The following is a 20,963-nucleotide window of genomic DNA, read 5'->3' as shown; positions in this document are numbered from 1 at the left end:
CAAGTAACTTACATCTATACACTGTGTTAACGTTTTGTGGAGACCTTCATGAGGGCTGCCTCAAGTAACTTACATCTATACACTGTGTTAACGTTTTGTGGGAGACCTTCATGAGGGTTGCCTCAAGTAACTTACATCTATACACTGTGTTAACGTTTTGTGGGAGACCTTCATGGGGTTGCCTCAAGTAACTTACATCTATACACTGTGTTAACGTTTTGTGGGAGACCTTCATGAGGGGTTGCCTCAAGTAACTTACATCTATACACTGTGTTAACGTTTTGTGGGAGTCCTTCATGAGGGTTGCCTCAAGTAACTTACATCTATACGCTGTGTTAACGTTTTGTGGGAGACCTTCATGGGGTTGCCTCAAGTAACTTACATCTATACACTGTGTTAACGTTTTGTGGGAGACCTTCATGGGGGTTGCCTCAAGTAACTTACATCTATACACTGTGTTAACGTTTTGTGGGAGACCTTCATGAGGGTTGCCTCAAGTAACTTACATCTATACACTGTGTTAACGTTTTGTGGAGACCTTCATGAGGGTTGCCTCAAGTAACTTACATCTATACACTGTGTTAACGTTTTGTGGAGACCTTCATGAGGGTTGCCTCAAGTAACTTACATCTATACACTGTGTTAACGTTTTGTGGGAGACCTTCATGAGGGTTGCCTCAAGTAACTTACATCTATACGCTGTGTTAACGTTTTGTGGAGACCTTCATGAGGGCTGCCTCAAGTAACTTACATCTATACACTGTGTTAACGTATTGTGGGAGACCTTCATGAGGGTTGCCTCAAGTAACTTACATCTATACACTGTGTTAACGTTTTGTGGAGACCTTCATGAGGGCTGCCTCAAGTAACTTACATCTATACGCTGTGTTAACGTATTGTGGGAGTCCTTCATGAGGGCTGCCTCAAGTAACTTACATCTATACGCTGTGTTAACGTTTTGTGGGAGTCCTTCATGAGGGTTGCCTCAAGTAACTTACATCTATACACTGTGTTAACGTTTTGTGGGAGACCTTCATGGGGACTGCCTCAAGTAACTTACATCTATACGCTGTGTTAACGTATTGTGGGAGTCCTTCATGAGGGCTGCCTCAAGTAACTTACATCTATACGCTGTGTTAACGTATTGTGGGAGTCCTTCATGAGGGCTGCCTCAAGTAACTTACATCTATACGCTGTGTTAACGTTTTGTGGAAGGCCTTCATGAGGGTTGCCTCAAGTAACTTACATCTATACACTGTGTTAACGTTTTGTGGAGACCTTCATGAGGGCTGCCTCCAGTAACTTACATCTATACACTGTGTTAACGTTTTGTGGGAGACCTTCATGGGGGTTGCCTCAAGTAACTTACATCTATACACTGTGTTAACGTTTTGTGGGAGACCTTCATGAGGGTTGCCTCAAGTAACTTACATCTATACACTGTGTTAACGTTTTGTGGAAGACCTTCATGGGGTTGCCTCAAGTAACTTACATCTATACACTGTGTTAACGTTTTGTGGAGACCTTCATGAGGGCTGCCATAAGTAACTTACATCTATACGCTGTGTTAACGTTTTGTGGAAGGCCTTCATGACGGTTGCCTCAAGTAACTTACATCTATACACTGTGTTAACGTTTTGTGGGAGACCTTCATGGGGGTTGCCTCAAGTAACTTACATCTATACACTGTGTTAACGTTTTGTGGGAGACCTTCATGGGGGTTGCCTCAAGTAACTTACATCTATACACTGTGTTAACGTTTTGTGGGAGACCTTCATGAGGGCTGCCTCAAGTAACTTACATCTATACACTGTGTTAACGTATTGTGGGAGACCTTCATGGGGACTGCCTCAAGTAACTTACATCTATGCGCTGTGTTAACGTTTTGTGGGAGACCTTCATGGGGGTTGCCTCAAGTAACTTACATCTATACGCTGTGTTAACGTTTTGTGGAGACCTTCATGAGGGCTGCCTCAAGTAACTTACATCTATACACTGTGTTAACGTTTTGTGGGAGACCTTCATGAGGGTTGCCTCAAGTAACTTACATCTATACGCTGTGTTAACGTTTTGTGGAAGGCCTTCATGAGGGTTGCCTCAAGTAACTTACATCTATACACTGTGTTAACGTTTTGTGGGAGACCTTCATGGGGGTTGCCTCAAGTAACTTACATCTATACACTGTGTTAACGTTTTGTGGGAGACCTTCATGGGGGCTGCCTCAAGTAACCTACATCTATACACTGTGTTAACGTTTTGTGGAGACCTTCATGAGGGCTGCCTCAAGTAACTTACATCTATACACTGTGTTAACGTTTTGTGGGAGACCTTCATGGGGGTTGCCTCAAGTAACTTACATCTATACACTGTGTTAACGTTTTGTGGGAGACCTTCATGAGGGTTGCCTCAAGTAACTTACATCTATACACTGTGTTAACGTTTTGTGGGAGTCCTTCATGAGGGCTGCCTCAAGTAACTTACATCTATACACTGTGTTAACGTTTTGTGGGAGACCTTCATGAGGGCTGCCTCAAGTAACTTACATCTATACACTGTGTTAACGTTTTGTGGGAGTCCTTCATGAGGGCTGCCTCAAGTAACTTACATCTATACACTGTGTTAACGTTTTGTGGGAGACCTTCATGAGGGCTGCCTCAAGTAACTTACATCTATACACTGTGTTAACGTTTTGTGGGAGACCTTCATGGGGGGTGCCTCAAGTAACTTACATCTATACACTGTGTTAACGTTTTGTGGAAGACCTTCATGGGGTTGCCTCAAGTAACTTACATCTATACACTGTGTTAACGTTTTGTGGGAGACCTTCATGGGGTTGCCTCAAGTAACTTACATCTATACACTGTGTTAACGTTTTGTGGGAGACCTTCATGAGGGCTGCCTCAAGTAACTTACATCTATACACTGTGTTAACGTTTTGTGGAGACCTTCATGAGGGCTGCCTCAAGTAACTTACATCTATACACTGTGTTAACGTTTTGTGGGAGTCCTTCATGGGTTTGCCTCAAGTAACTTACATCTATACACTGTGTTAACGTTTTGTGGAGACCTTCATGGGGTTGCCTCAAGTAACTTACATCTATACACTGTGTTAACGTATTGTGGGAGTCCTTCATGGGGTTGCCTCAAGTAACTTACATCTATACACTGTGTTAACGTTTTGTGGGAGACCTTCATTGGGTGTTGCTCCAAGTAACTTACATCTATACACTGTGTTAACGTTTTGTGGGAGACCTTCATGGGGATTGCCTCAAGTAACTTACATCTATGCGCTGTGTTAACGTATTGTGGGAGTCCTTCATGAGGGCTGCCTCAAGTAACTTACATCTATGCGCTGTGTTCACGTTTTGTGGGAGACCTTCATGGGGATTGCCTCAAGTAACTTACATCTATGCGCTGTGTTAACGTTTTGTGGGAGACCTTCATGGGGATTGCCTCAAGTAACTTACATCTATACACTGTGTTAACGTTTTGTGGGAGACCTCCATGGGGATTGCCTCAAGTAACTTATATCTATGCGCTGTGTTAACGTTTTGTGGGAGACCTTCATGGGGATTGCCTCAAGTAACTTACATCTATACGCTGTGTTAACGTTTTGTGGGAGACCTTCATGGGGACTGCCTCAAGTAACTTACATCTATACACTGTGTTAACGTTTTGTGGGAGACCTTCATGGGGGTTGCCTCAAGTAACTTACATCTATACACTGTGTTAACGTTTTTTGTGGGAGACCTCCATGGGGGTTGCCTCAAGTAACTTATATCTATGCGCTGTGTTAACGTTTTGTGGGAGACCTTCATGAGGGCTGCCTCAAGTAACTTACATCTATACGCTGTGTTAACGTTTTGTGGGAGACCTTCATGGGGGCTGCCTCAAGTAACTTACATCTATACGCTGTGTTAACGTTTTGTGGGAGACCTTCATGGGGACTGCCTCAAGTAACTTACATCTATACGCTGTGTTAACGTTTTGTGGGAGACCTTCATGGGGACTGCCTCAAGTAACTTACATCTATACACTGTGTTAACGTTTTGTGGGAGACCTTCATGGGGATTGCCTCAAGTAACTTACATCTATACGCTGTGTTAACGTTTTGTGGGAGACCTTCATGGGGGTTGCCTCAAGTAACTTACATCTATACGCTGTGTTAACGTTTTGTGGGAGACCTTCATGGGGGTTGCCTCAAGTAACTTACATCTATACACTGTGTTAACGTTTTGTGGGAGACCTTCATTGGGGTTGCCTCAAGTAACTTACATCTATACACTGTGTTAACGTTTTGTGGGAGACCTTCATGGGGGTTGCCTCAAGTAACTTACATCTATACACTGTGTTAACGTTTTGTGGGAGACCTCCATGGGGATTGCCTCAAGTAACTTATATCTATGCGCTGTGTTAACGTTTTGTGGGAGACCTTCATGGGGATTGCCTCAAGTAACTTACATCTATACGCTGTGTTAACGTTTTGTGGGAGACCTTCATGGGGACTGCCTCAAGTAACTTACATCTATACGCTGTGTTAACGTTTTGTGGGAGACCTTCATGGGGACTTGCCTCAAGTAACTTACATCTATACACTGTGTTAACGTTTTGTGGGAGACCTTCATGGGGATTGCCTCAAGTAACTTACATCTATACACTGTGTTAACGTATTGTGGGAGTCCTTCATGGGTTTGCCTCAAGTAACTTACATCTATACACTGTGTTAACGTTTTGTGGGAGACCTTCATGGGTTTGCCTCAAGTAACTTACATCTATACACTGTGTTAACGTTTTGTGGGAGACCTTCATGGGGACTGCCTCAAGTAACTTACATCTATACACTGTGTTAACGTTTTGTGGGAGACCTTCATGGGGACTGCCTCAAGTAACTTACATCTATACACTGTGTTAACGTTTTGTGGGAGACCTTCATTGGGTGTTGCTCCAAGTAACTTACATCTATACACTGTGTTAACGTTTTGTGGGAGACCTTCATGGGGGTGCCTCAAGTAACCTACATCTATACACTGTGTTAACGTTTTGTGGGAGACCTTCATGGGGTTGCCTCAAGTAACTTACATCTATACACTGTGTTAACGTTTTGTGGGAGACCTTCATGAGGGCTGCCTCAAGTAACTTACATCTATACACTGTGTTAACGTTTTGTGGGAGACCTTCATGGGGGTTGCCTCAAGTAACTTACATCTATACACTGTGTTAACGTTTTGTGGGAGACCTTCATGGGGGTTGCCTCAAGTAACTTACATCTATACACTGTGTTAACGTTTTGTGGGAGACCTTCATGGGGTTGCCTCAAGTAACTTACATCTATACACTGTGTTAACGTTTTGTGGGAGACCTTCATGGGGTTGCCTCAAGTAACTTACATCTATACACTGTGTTAACGTTTTGTGGGAGACCTTCATGGGGGTTGCCTCAAGTAACTTACATCTATACACTGTGTTAACGTTTTGTGGGAGACCTTCATGGGGGTTGCCTCAAGTAACTTACATCTATACACTGTGTTAACGTTTTGTGGGAGACCTTCATGGGGTTGCCTCAAGTAACTTACATCTATACACTGTGTTAACGTTTTGTGGGAGACCTTCATGAGGGTTGCCTCAAAGTAACTTACATCTATACACTGTGTTAACGTTTTGTGGGAGACCTTCATGGGGGCTGCCTCAAGTAACTTACATCTGTACACTCATGTTACACTGTGTTAACGTTTTGTGGGAGACCTTCATGGGGGTTGCCTCAAGTAACTTACATCTATACACTGTGTTAACGTTTTGTGGGAGACCTTCATGGGGGTTGCCTCAAGTAACTTACATCTATACACTGTGTTAACGTTTTGTGGGAGACCTTCATGGGGGCTGCCTCAAGTAACTTACATCTATACACTGTGTTAACGTTTTGTGGGAGTCCTTCATGAGGGTTGCCTCAAGTAACTTACATCTATACACTGTGTTAACGTTTTGTGGGAGACCTTCATGGGGGTTGCCTCAAGTAACTTACATCTATACACTGTGTTAACGTTTTGTGGGAGTCCTTCATGGGGGTTGCCTCAAGTAACTTACATCTATACACTGTGTTAACGTTTTGTGGGAGACCTTCATGAGGGCTTGCCTCAAGTAACTTACATCTATACACTGTGTTAACGTTTTGTGGGAGACCTTCATGGGGGTTGCCTCAAGTAACTTACATCTATACACTGTGTTAACGTTTTGTGGGAGACCTTCATGAGGGCTGCCTCAAGTAACTTACATCTATACACTGTGTTAACGTTTTGTGGGAGACCTTCATGGGGACTGCCTCAAGTAACTTACATCTATACACTGTGTTAACGTTTTGTGGGAGACCTCCATGGGGGTTGCCTCAAGTAACTTACATCTATACACTGTGTTAACGTTTTGTGGGAGACCTTCATGGGGGTTGCCTCAAGTAACTTACATCTATACACTGTGTTAACGTTTTGTGGGAGACCTTCATGGGGGTTGCCTCAAGTAACTTACATCTATACACTGTGTTAACGTTTTGTGGGAGACCTTCATGGGGGTTGCCTCAAGTAACTTACATCTATACACTGTGTTAACGTTTTGTGTGGGAGACCTTCATGGGGGCTGCCTCAAGTAACTTACATCTATACACTGTGTTAACGTTTTGTGGGAGACCTTCATGGGGGTTGCCTCAAGTAACTTACATCTATACACTGTGTTAACGTTTTGTGGGAGACCTTCATGGGGACTGCCTCAAGTAACTTACATCTATACACTGTGTTAACGTTTTGTGGGAGACCTTCATGGGGACTGCCTCAAGTAACTTACATCTATACACTGTGTTAACGTTTTGTGGGAGACCTTCATGAGGGACTGCCTCAAGTAACTTACATCTATACACTGTGTTAACGTTTTGTGGGAGACCTTCATGGGGTTGCCTCAAGTAACTTACATCTATACACTGTGTTAACGTTTTGTGGGAGACCTTCATGGGGGCTGCCTCAAGTAACTTACATCTATACACTGTGTTAACGTTTTGTGGGAGACCTTCATGAGGGTTGCCTCAAGTAACTTACATCTATACACTGTGTTAACGTTTTGTGGGAGACCTTCATGGGGGCTGCCTCAAGTAACTTTACATCTATACACTGTGTTAACGTTTTGTGGGAGACCTTCATGGGGGTTGCCTCAAGTAACTTACATCTATACACTGTGTTAACGTTTTGTGGGAGACCTTCATGGGGGTTGCCTCAAGTAACTTACATCTATACACTGTGTTAACGTTTTGTGGGAGACCTTCATGGGGGCTGCCTCAAGTAACTTACATCTATACACTGTGTTAACGTTTTGTGGGAGTCCTTCATGAGGGCTGCCTCAAGTAACTTACATCTATACACTGTGTTAACGTTTTGTGGGAGACCTTCATGGGGGTTGCCTCAAGTAACTTACATCTATACACTGTGTTAACGTTTTGTGGGAGACCTTCATGAGGGTTGCCTCAAGTAACTTACATCTATACACTGTGTTAACGTTTTGTGGGAGACCTTCATGGGGACTGCCTCAAGTAACTTACATCTATACACTGTGTTAACGTTTTGTGGGAGACCTTCATGGGGTTGCCTCAAGTAACTTACATCTATACACTGTGTTAACGTTTTGTGGGAGACCTTCATGGGGGTTGCCTCAAGTAACTTACATCTATACACTGTGTTAACGTTTTGTGGGAGACCTTCATGAGGGTTGCCTCAAGTAACTTACATCTATACACTGTGTTAACGTTTTGTGGGAGACCTTCATGGGGGTTGCCTCAAGTAACTTACATCTATACACTGTGTTAACGTTTTGTGGGAGACCTTCATGGGGTTGCCTCAAGTAACTTACATCTATACACTGTGTTGACGTTTTGTGGGAGACCTTCATGAGGGTTGCCTCAAGTAACTTACATCTATACACTGTGTTAACGTTTTGTGGAGACCTTCATGGGGACTGCCTCAAGTAACTTACATCTATACACTGTGTTAACGTTTTGTGGGAGACCTTCATGGGGGTTGCCTCAAGTAACTTACATCTATACACTGTGTTAACGTTTTGTGGGAGACCTTCATGGGGACTGCCTCAAGTAACTTACATCTATACACTGTGTTAACGTTTTGTGGGAGACCTTCATGAGGGTTGCCTCAAGTAACTTACATCTATACACTGTGTTAACGTTTTGTGGGAGACCTTCATGGGGACTGCCTCAAGTAACTTACATCTATACGCTGTGTTGACGTTTTGTGGGAGTCCTTCATGAGGGTTGCCTCAAGTAACTTACATCTATACACTGTGTTAACGTTTTGTGGGAGACCTTCATGGGGACTGCCTCAAGTAACTTACATCTATACACTGTGTTGACGTTTTGTGGGAGACCTTCATGAGGGGTTGCCTCAAGTAACTTACATCTATACACTGTGTTAACGTTTTGTGGGAGACCTTCATGGGGACTGCCTCAAGTAACTTACATCTATACACTGTGTTAACGTTTTGTGGGGAGACCTTCATGAGGGTTGCCTCAAGTAACTTACATCTATACACTGTGTTAACGTGCATTGTGGGAGACCTTCATGGGGGTTGCCTCAAGTAACTTACATCTATACACTGTGTTAACGTTTTGTGGGGAGACCTTCATGGGGTTGCCTCAAGTAACTTACATCTATACACTGTGTTAACGTTTTGTGGGAGACCTTCATGGGGATTGCCTCAAGTAACTTACATCTATACACTGTGTTAACGTTTTGTGGGAGTCCTTCATGGGTTTGCCTCAAGTAACTTACATCTATACACTGTGTTAACGTTTTGTGGGAGACCTTCATGGGGACTGCCTCAAGTAACTTACATCTATACACTGTGTTAACGTTTTGTGGGAGACCTTCATGGGGACTGCCTCAAGTAACTTACATCTATACACTGTGTTAACGTTTTGTGGGAGACCTTCATGGGGACTGCCTCAAGTAACTTACATCTATACACTGTGTTCACGTTTTGTGGGAGTCCTTCATGAGGGTTGCCTCAAGTAACTTACATCTATACACTGTGTTAACGTTTTGTGGGAGACCTTCATGAGGGCTGCCTCCAGTAACTTACATCTATACACTGTGTTAACGTTTTGTGGAAGGCCTTCATGAGGGCTGCCTCAAGTAACTTACATCTATACGCTGTGTTAACGTATTGTGGGAGACCTTCATGGGGACTGCCTCAAGTAACTTACATCTATACACTGTGTTAACGTTTTGTGGGAGACCTTCATGGGGGTTGCCTCAAGTAACTTACATCTATACACTGTGTTAACGTTTTGTGGGAGACCTTCATGGGGTGGGGTTGGGGGGTGGGGATGTGTGTGGGCGAAAAAGGCATTTTTAGTCGTCCTTATAATTTTACCACTGCCATTTATAAACGTTATTAAAACAAAACAAGAAATCATTGAGTTATTCGTGTCCATCGATCACTGGATTCTCGCGTCTGTGTGAGACCGTCGCGGGATGGCAGAAGTAATACTGTGCCCCGTCAGACTGTAGGCATTTACATTTGGATTCAAATTGTGTTAATGGTGTATATGCTGCCCCTTTAGCGAACATCTGGTGTCATTGCTGATTGTCAGCGATTTGTTCATTAAATACAGTTATTTTGCCCTTCAGTCAAAATGGATTTAGTTTGTGAAGGATGTCAACAGTGGTTATTCTATTGCACTGATGTGTTACACGTAATTATGTCATCAATTTCAGCCGCAGGTATAGAGCTGTGGTTTTGAGGAATACATATAATAATCCTTAATCTTATCTCTTTTCTATTCTCATTTGGCTAAATATTGTTGAAGTTTAATATGTTTATAAGTTTCACGTAATGACTATATCACGTTTAGATATGGTTGAGAAATTACACATTTCTGTGACATGCCGAACAAACGGGTAATTTGAGATACTGACATATCGTTTCTTTCCTTAACCGGTTAGCCGCCATTCGCTTTTGACACGGAAATTATTCCCAGAAACATATTTATCTTACTTACTAATATATATGTACGAGAATAAAATCTAGTAAATTTCAGGAGAAAACAAAAATTCTTTATTTTGGAAGTGAGGGGACCTACACTTGCCGAATCATTCTAGAACTGAGTTGGACATTTTTAATTTTACAGAAAACTCTATCGTGATACCAAGCTATGAGAAACGTTGTAATAACATTGTGAGGAGCCCTAAGGTTACCGTTTCCTCAACGTAAATGTGCAACGTTGTCATCACGTTGTGACATAACGTTATAAAATGACGTAATACTAACGTTGTGACAACGTTGTGTCATGACGTTACCAATCTACAACCTTCCCACAACGTGGTGTCATGACGTAACAAAGCTACAACCTTGCCACAACGTTGTGTCATGACGTTACCAATCTACAACCTTCCCACAAAGTTGTGTCATGACGTTACAAAGCTACAACCTTGCCACAACGTTGTGCCATGGCGTTACAAAGCTACAACCTTGCCACAATGTTGTGTCATGACGTTACAAAGCTACAACCTTGCCACAACGTTGTGTCATGACGTTACAAAGCTACAACCTTGCCACAACGTTGCGAAAACGGTGTGTGTGTTAGCAGGGATAGGCATTGTATGTATGATGTTGAAGATGACTGATAAGTGTACATATCACTACATCAGGGAAAATCTTGAAGTTAGTTAAAGTTATTCAATACAGGAATGGTCTATGTTTGGCACGGGCAGATAACCCACAGAGCTTATATACGTTTTGCAACGATTTGGGTGTGTGGGGTGTGTGGGGTGTGTGGGGTGTGTGTGTGTTTGGTTTGTCCTTCCCATAGATTCCTCGGGTTTTACTCCAAATCCGTGTTTGACGTTAGGCACGTGACACCCACTCAACAGCAGTCAAAGGTAGGACCAGAGGCCATATGGTTTCTGGTCCTGTCAACAATTTAGTTTCATCTTGGGAATTAACACGTAACCAGATATTTTTGGGAGAACGCGTCTTGAATCTTTAAGGATGCCTGCACTGAATTGTACTACAACTTCATTCATGTCAGTCAGAAAGTAATGGCTAGTATGGCAGATTGACACCATCCGAACAAAACTAAATAAGGCAGAAGATGCAATATCTGCTCCATGTAGCGGAAACGGTAATGTGTATGTTGACCGTCAGCAGGCGGCCACGCTACAGAACAGTTTCAACCATCGCAGTTCCATCGTCAGAATAGAACAGAACTTCTATTACAGAATACATAGGATGACGGGAGGGTTTACATGAAAGATTGTACAGTTATTACAGAATGTACATAGTTCTTTTATAAACACTTACTTGTTTACAGTACATAAATTCTTTAATATATGTTTAACACATTAGGTTTTGTGTATAACATAATGGTTTGGGATGTACGTTTTCCGATGGCGTTTGAGAAAGAACAGAGAAAAATATAAGGAATTACACTGCCAACAACACATATGTCACAGAGGTTACATATTCGTTCTTCTGGGGAATTGTGTTCCAGTCACCTCATTCTATAGGAAAACGGTGACATGAAGTTCTAAACGAGGGGAATTTAAGAGCCAAAGAGAACGACATATATGTCCAGTGTCGTGCAGCATAGGGAATGATTGGGGTAGGCCATTTTCGGGCACCACTCACGACCCAAACCAAGCTGGATTCCCTCTAGTCGCTAGAAGAGAACGACCAATTGCCAAAATATATCAAACTCGGGTATAGTCTGAGTGAATGTCACCAGGAACTAACATGGCCAAATGTTAGTTGGTGAGTTTAGTTTTACGCCGCTTTTAGTTATATTCGCCAGAAATGGGCTTCACAAATTGCACCTATATGGGGAATCAGACCCGGGTCTTCGGCTTGACGAGCGAACGCTTCAACCACTAAGGCTACCCACGGCCTCATGGCCAAGAATACCATGTGCCCAACCATTTTGTTTATACCCATATTTATTTAGTCAAGTTAAATTGTACACTGGGCAGAAGCTTCTCTTTATTGGGATAAGGAGTCAGCAGTCAAGTTAGTCCAGTGGTTGTCTGGGGCTTCTCTTGTGGGATCAGATGCAGTGGTTGTCAGCTGTCGTATACAAAATAGTCGACGATCTAGCCCTTTTGAAGCGACAGTTACGGGTGGTTACTGGGGCAGAAACTTCTCTTGTGGGATAAGGAGAGCAGAGTCCAGTGGTTGTCAGCTGTCGTATACTAACAAAATAGTCGACACGATCTAGCCCTTTTTGAAGCGACAGTTACGGAATGATATACGGACATGTATGTTCACATTCCTCAGGGTACATTTGTAGGGTATATTGGAGCATGTCTGTCTAGTTTCTACAACTCTTGCTCAGAGGGTGTTTTATCAAGGTTTCAACATTCAAGCCACCAGTAAAGATTTCAGACGGTTCACTGTAGTTCTTCCCAAAACTGACGCGTCAGAACCTAAAGTTATGTATCCCCTATTTTGACTTGTACCATTTGTTCCTGTGTTTTGGTGTGTTGTTTCTTAAGTTTGAAGAATTGCCTTGAACTTGCATGTGTTTGTAACGGGTGCCGCACATGAGACAGAGTGCTCTTATCCTTTGGCGGACACCCGTATATCACTACTGTTTGATAGCATTCAAACAACGTGCACATAAAACAGTCTTACGATCTTATGAGTTGAGTTGTGTGTTAAGTCGCATCGGCATTATCTCAGCCATATAGCGACGAGACCAAGTCTGCATTCATGGACATTTTAAGTACATAGCTTTAATGAGTTTGGATTTTAAAAAACTTAAGAATATGAAAAGTTTGTTGTTGCATGTATTTATACCAGTCGATGAAATGTTATTCATAAGCAGACGCTTATAACAGCTAAAATGTATGACGCACAAGTGAGCATTTGGGTGCAAAATCTTCACTGTTACCGATTTCTAGATAGCTTGCAATTGATTGTTCTCATTTGGCGACTAACGGACTATATAGGGAATTTGGCTTGGATGTGGCCGTGAGTCGGCCCGAGATGGCCTTGACGAAGCCAACGATGACGATGTAATTGTCATAGCCAGCGTTCGGAATAATCGCCGTCCCGAAGGCCCAGCGCCGGTTGTTATTGTATCGGGCCGGCAGTTTTCAATATTTCCAGCCCTTGCGGCCTTCAGTAAAATATCTGTCAATGTATTTTTTCAACTGGAATCTTTACCATATTGTTTTTCCTTATTAACGTTCGGGAATCATCCATGATCCATCTTGTTACGATACTCATAGTTTCACTTCCTGGTATTTCAGCGCTTTTGAGCGCAGGAATGTCAACACCAGTCTTTAACAAATAAAAAACTCTCTCAGTGCCATAGGCTTCGCTAATTGAAGCAGTTTAGTCTATTTTGTTTTTATTGGTTTGATGTTAACAAAACAGGCCTGCAGATTCCATTCAGGGCCTGTAGATTTTAAAGCCTTCAGGCGGCAGCTGGCCCTGATGGCCAACTGGGAAATGAAAGTATTGCAAACACTGGCCATGGCTGAAGGCTTGGGTTATTATTGATATATTTCAGCAACAGCCGCAACACAGGGGAGCTTTTAATTAAAACTTTGAGTCTAGACATTATTTTTAAACAGTTCTGACGGTCATTTTTGGGGGGTTAACAGTCACAAGCTGTTGTTTTCTTCAAGCATTTCGGGGACAATATACTTTTCCCCGGGTGTAGGGCAATTCCCCACACAGACAACTCCCCACACAGTCATTTCCCCACATGACAATTCTCCACCAGACAATTCCCTATCACTTGAGTGACAATTCCCCACACCTTAGTTTTTTCATGATTTGTGTAGTTGAGTTCTGGAGAAGTAGTTACAAGACAATTACTGTTATTAAAGAATGTGAAATATATTACAAAAGTGTCCGATACTGACAATTAAACTGGACGTACTGATTATTGTTAAGGAATGTGAAAGAATGAATAAATATATAATTTAAAAAAGTCAACATCACTTTTTAATGTGTGGGGAATTGTCCGAGTGCGGAATTGTCCGATGGGGAATTGTCTGTGTGGGGAATTGTCTGTGTGCGGAATTGTCCAGTGGGGAATTGTCTGTGTGGGGTGTCAGTGGGAATGTCTGTGTGGAGTGCGGAATTGTCCGTGTAGGTGTCTGTGGGGCAATTGTCTGCGTGGGCAATTGTCCGAGTGCGGAATATTCCAGTGGGGAATGGTCTGTGAGCGGATTTGTCCGAGTGCGGAATTGTCCAGTGGGGAATTGTCTGTGTGGGGAATTGTCTAGTGGGGAAATGTCTGTGAGGGGAATTGTCCGATTGGGAAATGTTTGTGTGGGGAATTGTCCGGTGGGGAAATGTCTGTGTGGGGAATTGTCTGTGTTGGGAATTGTCCGAGTGCGGAAATGTCTGTGTGGGGAATTGTCCGGTGGGGAAATGTCTGTGTGGGGAATTGTCCGGTGGGAAAATGTCTTTGAGGGGAATTGTCCGATGGGGAAATGTCTGTGTGTGGGAAATTGTCCGGTGGGGAATTGTCTGTGTGGGGAATTGTCCGATGGGGAATTGTCCTGTGGGGAATTGTCTGTGAGGGGAATTGCCCATAATCGGTTGTTTAATACAACCACACATACTCGCAAACGTGTGCACATATCAGTTAAATATAGATCTATACAAATGTCTAATGAAATAGATGCATAAAATGATACTAAACTAGATTCTTAAATGAATTTTGCAGAGCATAAACTATTCGTTAAGCGAATTATGCCGAAAGCGATGCTCGATTGTGCATGTGAAAAGTAGGCAAGAGAGCGTCTGCAGAGCTGCACATATCGTTAACTGATGTATGCCGTATATCTTCTGTTAATAGTCTTCGTAACTGAAAAACACGGATGTTACCTAAGTTATGTGTTTGTTAAATTCAATTTATCGGTTAAATGGTCCTGTTTGTGGAAATATGTATGTAACGTTTCAAGACTGATACAATAGTACATGGCAGCACAGGCAATGACATCGAAATCAGACGTGTCTTGGCATCAATGGTTCTGTATTAGATCATGAACGCGAAAATGTGTAAAGAGTGTTTAAGTAAACAGAGGTTTTTAACATTCTAAATTCTGTGTACCCACATAAATAAATTTTGTTTATTCTCCTGATTATTGATACATCTGAATACATATTACTATTTACTATTGACACATCCAGATAAAACGGGATGTAACGAGTCATCATAGAATGTATCTACATACACCAGGCTATTCCACCGACAAACCTAAATATATTATTATTATATTGCTATTATTGCACATTTTGATCTATATTTGTAAATTAAAATTTATATTTACGTAAAGGTATGATAGTGGAGGTAAACGTTATTTAACTGTTTCCACAAGAAATTGTGAAATTGGATTGTTCAGTCGAAGAATGCAAGAAGCTCGATAATTAACACTGAGTTGCAAACGGCATGTGTTGTTCCGATATCTAACAGGGAATTAGGTTACGTCTACAGAATAAAGCGTTGGCTGGTTATGGCGACACCTCGGGTTTAATTCCTACATGAAACTGCTGTAACTCTCTAATTATGACTACTTATATTAGAGAATTGTTGTATTTGTATTTGATGTCAGGGATATATATTTATATATATTTATTAATATTATATTTATGTAATAGTCAATATCGATGACGTCACATCCTTCATTCCATACAGATTTACAGGCTCGGTAGGATATGCAATAGGTATGTGGTTTCATTGTCAGATTTAAAGGCTATGCAATAGTAATTTTCGCAGTGGTTTTCAGGAGTAATTATCGTTTTGCCAGTGCACTGTATCCCATAATCTAGAATTCTGATACAACCTGAAATAAGCAAGTAGTCACACACCTAAATTATGTGATTCAGCGCAATTTAATTATATTCGTGCCTATAAAAGCGACAAAACCAATTACAAAACCATGATAAATCCCTACTAAAACAGTCACTTGTACGTTTCCAGCTATATCATCAACATGTGATTACGAATGGCTATCAAATAGTGATGATGCCAAGCCCCACCAGCTTCACCATTAACAAACTCATGCAGCGGAAGTCAGTTGCCTCCTTTCACTCATGTGATTGTGTGCATGCGTGTGTATGTGTGTGCTTGCTTGTACTAGCCCAGAATGTATAGTACTAGTTCACTGATATACCATGCCGTAGTCAAGCATGAATACCCTACTCAGATACATTATACTCACTCCAAGCCGACCAGTCCTTGTTGAACCCATTAATGCCGAGCGCCAGGCAGGGACCAACAAGTACCATATTTTAACTTCTTTTGGTAAAATTATGTATCATTCCGGATGGGCGTAAGGGAGAGACAATGATGTTCAGGGACTATGAGGTTCTTATGGCCTATGACCCATTAGTCATACTCCCACAGTCTTGGAGTAATCATACTCCCATTAGTCATACCCCAGTAGTCATATTCCTTAAAGTCATACTCCCCAATTGCCACTAGTCATATGAGGGATTAATTAAAACAACAACAGGCATATACCCTTTGTGCAAAATGGACTAGCCCGCTAATTGGAGAGCTTGAGGTTAGTTTAATCTCTAACACTGAGAATGCCACAGTCTTGGGTAATGAAAAACATATGAACGAATATTATTAAAGATTAAATTACATTGAGTTAATATGACCATAGCACACCACAACCGTTGATAAACAAAACAATCAATGTCAAACTCTGCATAAAGAAACATAAACTAGTGCTAACGAGTCACCTAACAGTTCCAGGTTTATACACTCTAGGTACTCTTTTGATCATGTTACCTGGAACACAACAAGACGAGGTACACAACAGGTTCTACAAAGGAACACTGTATCCACTGGAGGTGTGTTGCGAAGACTTGCCGTGGTAGAGTTACTACAGTTGGAAACCATGTCAGGAACTCCACTCCTCACAACCATGGCCCACAAGAACCTGACACGGTGAGATTCATCAGCAACATGAGGAAGAGGGCCAGAGAAGAGATTACCACAGTTCCAACCCTGTATCAGGAAGCAGTTGCCCAAGAAGATCCTGACGTGGTTCCTCATCTACCATCCTATGCAAGCCTTAGCAGTGCCCTCTACCGACATATGAGACACACCATACCAGCACTCCCCCAGACAAGAGGTGGTGTGGAACTTGACGGAAAGTGGACAGAGACAGCTGATGGCCAACCTTACGTGTTGTTTGCAGATGGTGAATACGACGAAAAGATGTTAGTCTTTTCCTCTATGGATCAGCTGACATGGATGGTACATTTCATCAACGCACGTGGCTTGATTATAGGGTCAATATCTGGGGTTATTAATTTTTTGTGAACGACCTCTCAAGGGCTTGGTTATCAGATAACCAACGTTCCTCAGAGGTCGGTTACCATAAAGACCCCAAGGGCGGTTATCTGACCAACTCTCGGTGCGATACCGGGAACAAGGCTCGGCTTCACCTCACCTCGAGAAAATCTTTTCCCTTGGCAGATCGGGTTTGACGACCCTATGCCTCTCTAACTCAATGTTTTTGTTGGAAACATCTTCAATAAATAAATACAGAACCATTCAAAAAATTTTTTTACAATATCTACACACTGCAAATAATAAATTTGAAACCGGCGGGACCTCCTTCGCCCTTTTCCATTCTCCTAAGGTTAACCTGAATCATCTGAAAAATGATATGGTTGGGTTTTTACACAGGATGATTGAGGTAGATTTGTAATGAATAATTTGAGTCACGCCAATAATTGATTCTGTTTTGTCGATTCTCAGCTAAATACATTGTAAGAAAGATACTGACAACACATTTGTCTTTTATTGTCTTCTTGTCTTCAACAGCCCATGCTTGTGGAAAGAGGATCAGGTCAAATTTACTGATTTCATTGATACATGTGATCGTATCCCAGATGATCGATGCTCATTAAGTCATTCATTGGATTGCAGACTGGTGTATTTACAGACCGCATCATCCATTAAGAAATCTCTACTAAGTGCAGAGTCGATTGTACAATTCCTGACTCTTTGACGCCGTATTCAGCACTATTGCAGCTGTACAACGCGGTCTATATAGAAACACCCGGGTCTGGACCAGACAAGTAGGTGATTTACACTATGCGATATGATGACAGAGCATGTGTTTATGAATCAGTATTACATGAGTGATGAGACCAGGTGCTCGCAAAAGGGGAGCCTATCTTGCCCCACCGGTAGCCCGTCATAAAACATACACAAAAGCTAGTATATGCAGTGCCTGGCCACAAGTGAATCATCAAAATGGCCGCCGCTACGTTTACGTCCGGTGTGGGTATGTCTTGTTATTTTGGAAATAAAGAAATACAAGGTAGGTACACCTACCTTTGTTGATCAGTATATACAAGGGTAGGTACACTTACCTTTGGTGATCAGTATTTGGTTATATGACTCTTTGCGAGAATTACGTGTCTCAATCTCCCCTAGGAATCGACTGATATAAGCTCTGAATATGAGTGAAGTGGGAGACGAGTCCAGAGTCGAATTTGACCGTTTGCACTAAGTCTTCTCTGTTTTGATGTTGTGTATTTCTTTTTCCACTTGAATTTTCAATGTCCTCCATATATTTTCAATGTCCTCCATATATTTTCAATGTCCTCCATATATTTTCAATTTCCATGCCATATATTTTTTCAATGTCCTCCATATATTTTCAATGTCCTCCATATATTTTCAATAATATTGATGACAGGGCTCTTTGAAACCAAGTCCTTACAATTGACATCACTTTCAGGTTCAACGGTTCCGTTCTTCGAGACGAGTGGACCGGCGCATTGTCGTCTTGGAAAATCCACTCGTTATTGACAAAGTTCTTTGTGATAACTGGCCACAAATTGTCCTCAAAGGACACCGATATATTTGGCTGAATTGATGGGTACCTTCAACCGGTACCAGAGTCCCCACACCTCTGAAAGTGACACCCCTAAACATATCACAGATATTTTTACGGCCGCCTCTTTGGCCCAAACACCCGGGCGCCACACCTCGTTGGGCTTGCACCAAACACTGACACACTTCTGCCGATTAATTACAACTTGGGACTCATCCGGAAAATATCACTTGCTTTTCCGATAATTATCCGGAGTGCGATTTAATCATTCTTTACACCATGCTACACGAAGTTTTCTGTTGTTTGGACTGATAACTTTCCTACAGGAGAAAATCCATGAAGACTAAGACGACGTCTATTAGTCTTTGAAGATAATTTATGAGGGCAATGACAGATTCACAAGATTGGTCCAATTCACTCCACAGGTGTTCTTCGATTGTCCCGAACACAGTTTCACACAAGATTGGTCAATTCACACACAGGTGTTCTTCGATTGTCCCGAACACAGATTCACAAGATTGGTCAATTCAATCACAGGTGTTCTTCGATTATCCCTAACACAAATTCACAAGATTGGTCAATTCACTCCACAGGTGTTCTTCGATTGTCCCCTAACACTGATTCACAAGATTGGTCAATTCACTCACAGGTGTTCTTCGATTGTCCTAACACAACGAAGATTTTCCGATCCACCCGATCATCTCACAAACAGGGCCTGACCGCTTCGTGACCCGTTTTCGATATTTAACAAATCGCTTCAAACATTTACAGACACCAGACTGACTTACTCCTAATATATCAGCCATATATCTTTGACTTTGGCCATCTAGATGTAAATTGACAGCGATTTCATTTTAATCAGTTTGTCATTTGTTTAAGTTTGGCAGCCATGGCTAGCAGACGACATGAATATTTTTAACTTGTAACCTCCCTTTAGTCTTATTTCCTGTTTGGATTACCACAGATATACCAGACAGCTTACCTAATATGTTTCAACTCAATTTAAAAATATCTACCAGAAAAACCGGACAGGCTACTTTTGAAATTTGACCGTCCGAGATGAGAAATAGACCGTTCGGACGGTCGTCCAGGGGAATTTTAAACGCTGCTTTTGGTCAGGCACTGTAGCTGGACTATTGCCGAGCGCGGCATTATCAACAAACAAAAAACATTACTACATTACTGGTGTGTCTTCCTTCCAGGGCATCACTGACAGCTTCTTAGGACCGAGTCTAGAGGGACCTTCGGTGTATCTACTCCGTGAGTGTTCAGACCATCAGCATTCTGCTTCCTCTCTGGTCCGGGCTCAAGACAGCAGGGCTGTATGCTCTACGCCCCCGTTACATACACCGGTCAATGAATACACACTGATGATCGTGTGTGTGTCATTGTCGTCATCAGTGGCCTTAATGCTGGCAATACCACTGTGTTCCTCATTCTGGTTGGCTGCAGCTGCAACTTCGGGGACGGGACTGGCTGGAGGGTTTTAGTCACTGGTGAGTAATAAGTGTGTCTTAGTGGGACGGAAACAACAGTACGATCATTTTAATCTTTTGCAAATCCAATTTTGATCATGTCACGTCTGTATAATTTTGGCCTTTCATATTTCTTGACATTATGTGGTACCTCACAGTATGGGAAGAAATGAGGATCTAGGACCGTTATCAAGCTCATTGGTTTGGTCGACATACACAGACCTTGGCAGGTTGCCTGATACTATCGCTGGACGGGCGGTGGTGTAACCTAGTGGTTAAAACCTATGCTCGTCACGCCGAAATCCGGGTTCAATTCTCTAAATGGGTACAATGTGTGAAGCCCATTTCTGGTGTTCCCCGCTGTGATATTGCTAGAATATTGCTAAAAGCGGCTTAAAACTAAACTCACTCACGCACTCACTACTATCGCTGGAAGAGTCCTGAACAACATTCACTCAGTCTCTTAGTAATATATATTTACGGTTACATAAACTTGTGCCGTCATTTGTGTTCTAGAATAAGTATATTGCGATATCTCTGTGCACATAGCAAGATAAGATATTACAAAGACAAATTAGAGCATAAATTCCGCCGTGTTTATGTATACATGCATACATATCATT

The sequence above is a fragment of the Haliotis rubra genome, unplaced genomic scaffold (assembly GCF_003918875.1).
Source record: "Haliotis rubra isolate DU_JTF1 unplaced genomic scaffold, ASM391887v1 Scf1561, whole genome shotgun sequence".
Classification (NCBI taxonomy): domain Eukaryota; kingdom Metazoa; phylum Mollusca; class Gastropoda; order Lepetellida; family Haliotidae; genus Haliotis; species Haliotis rubra.
Note: the sequence above shows the minus strand (reverse complement) of the source record.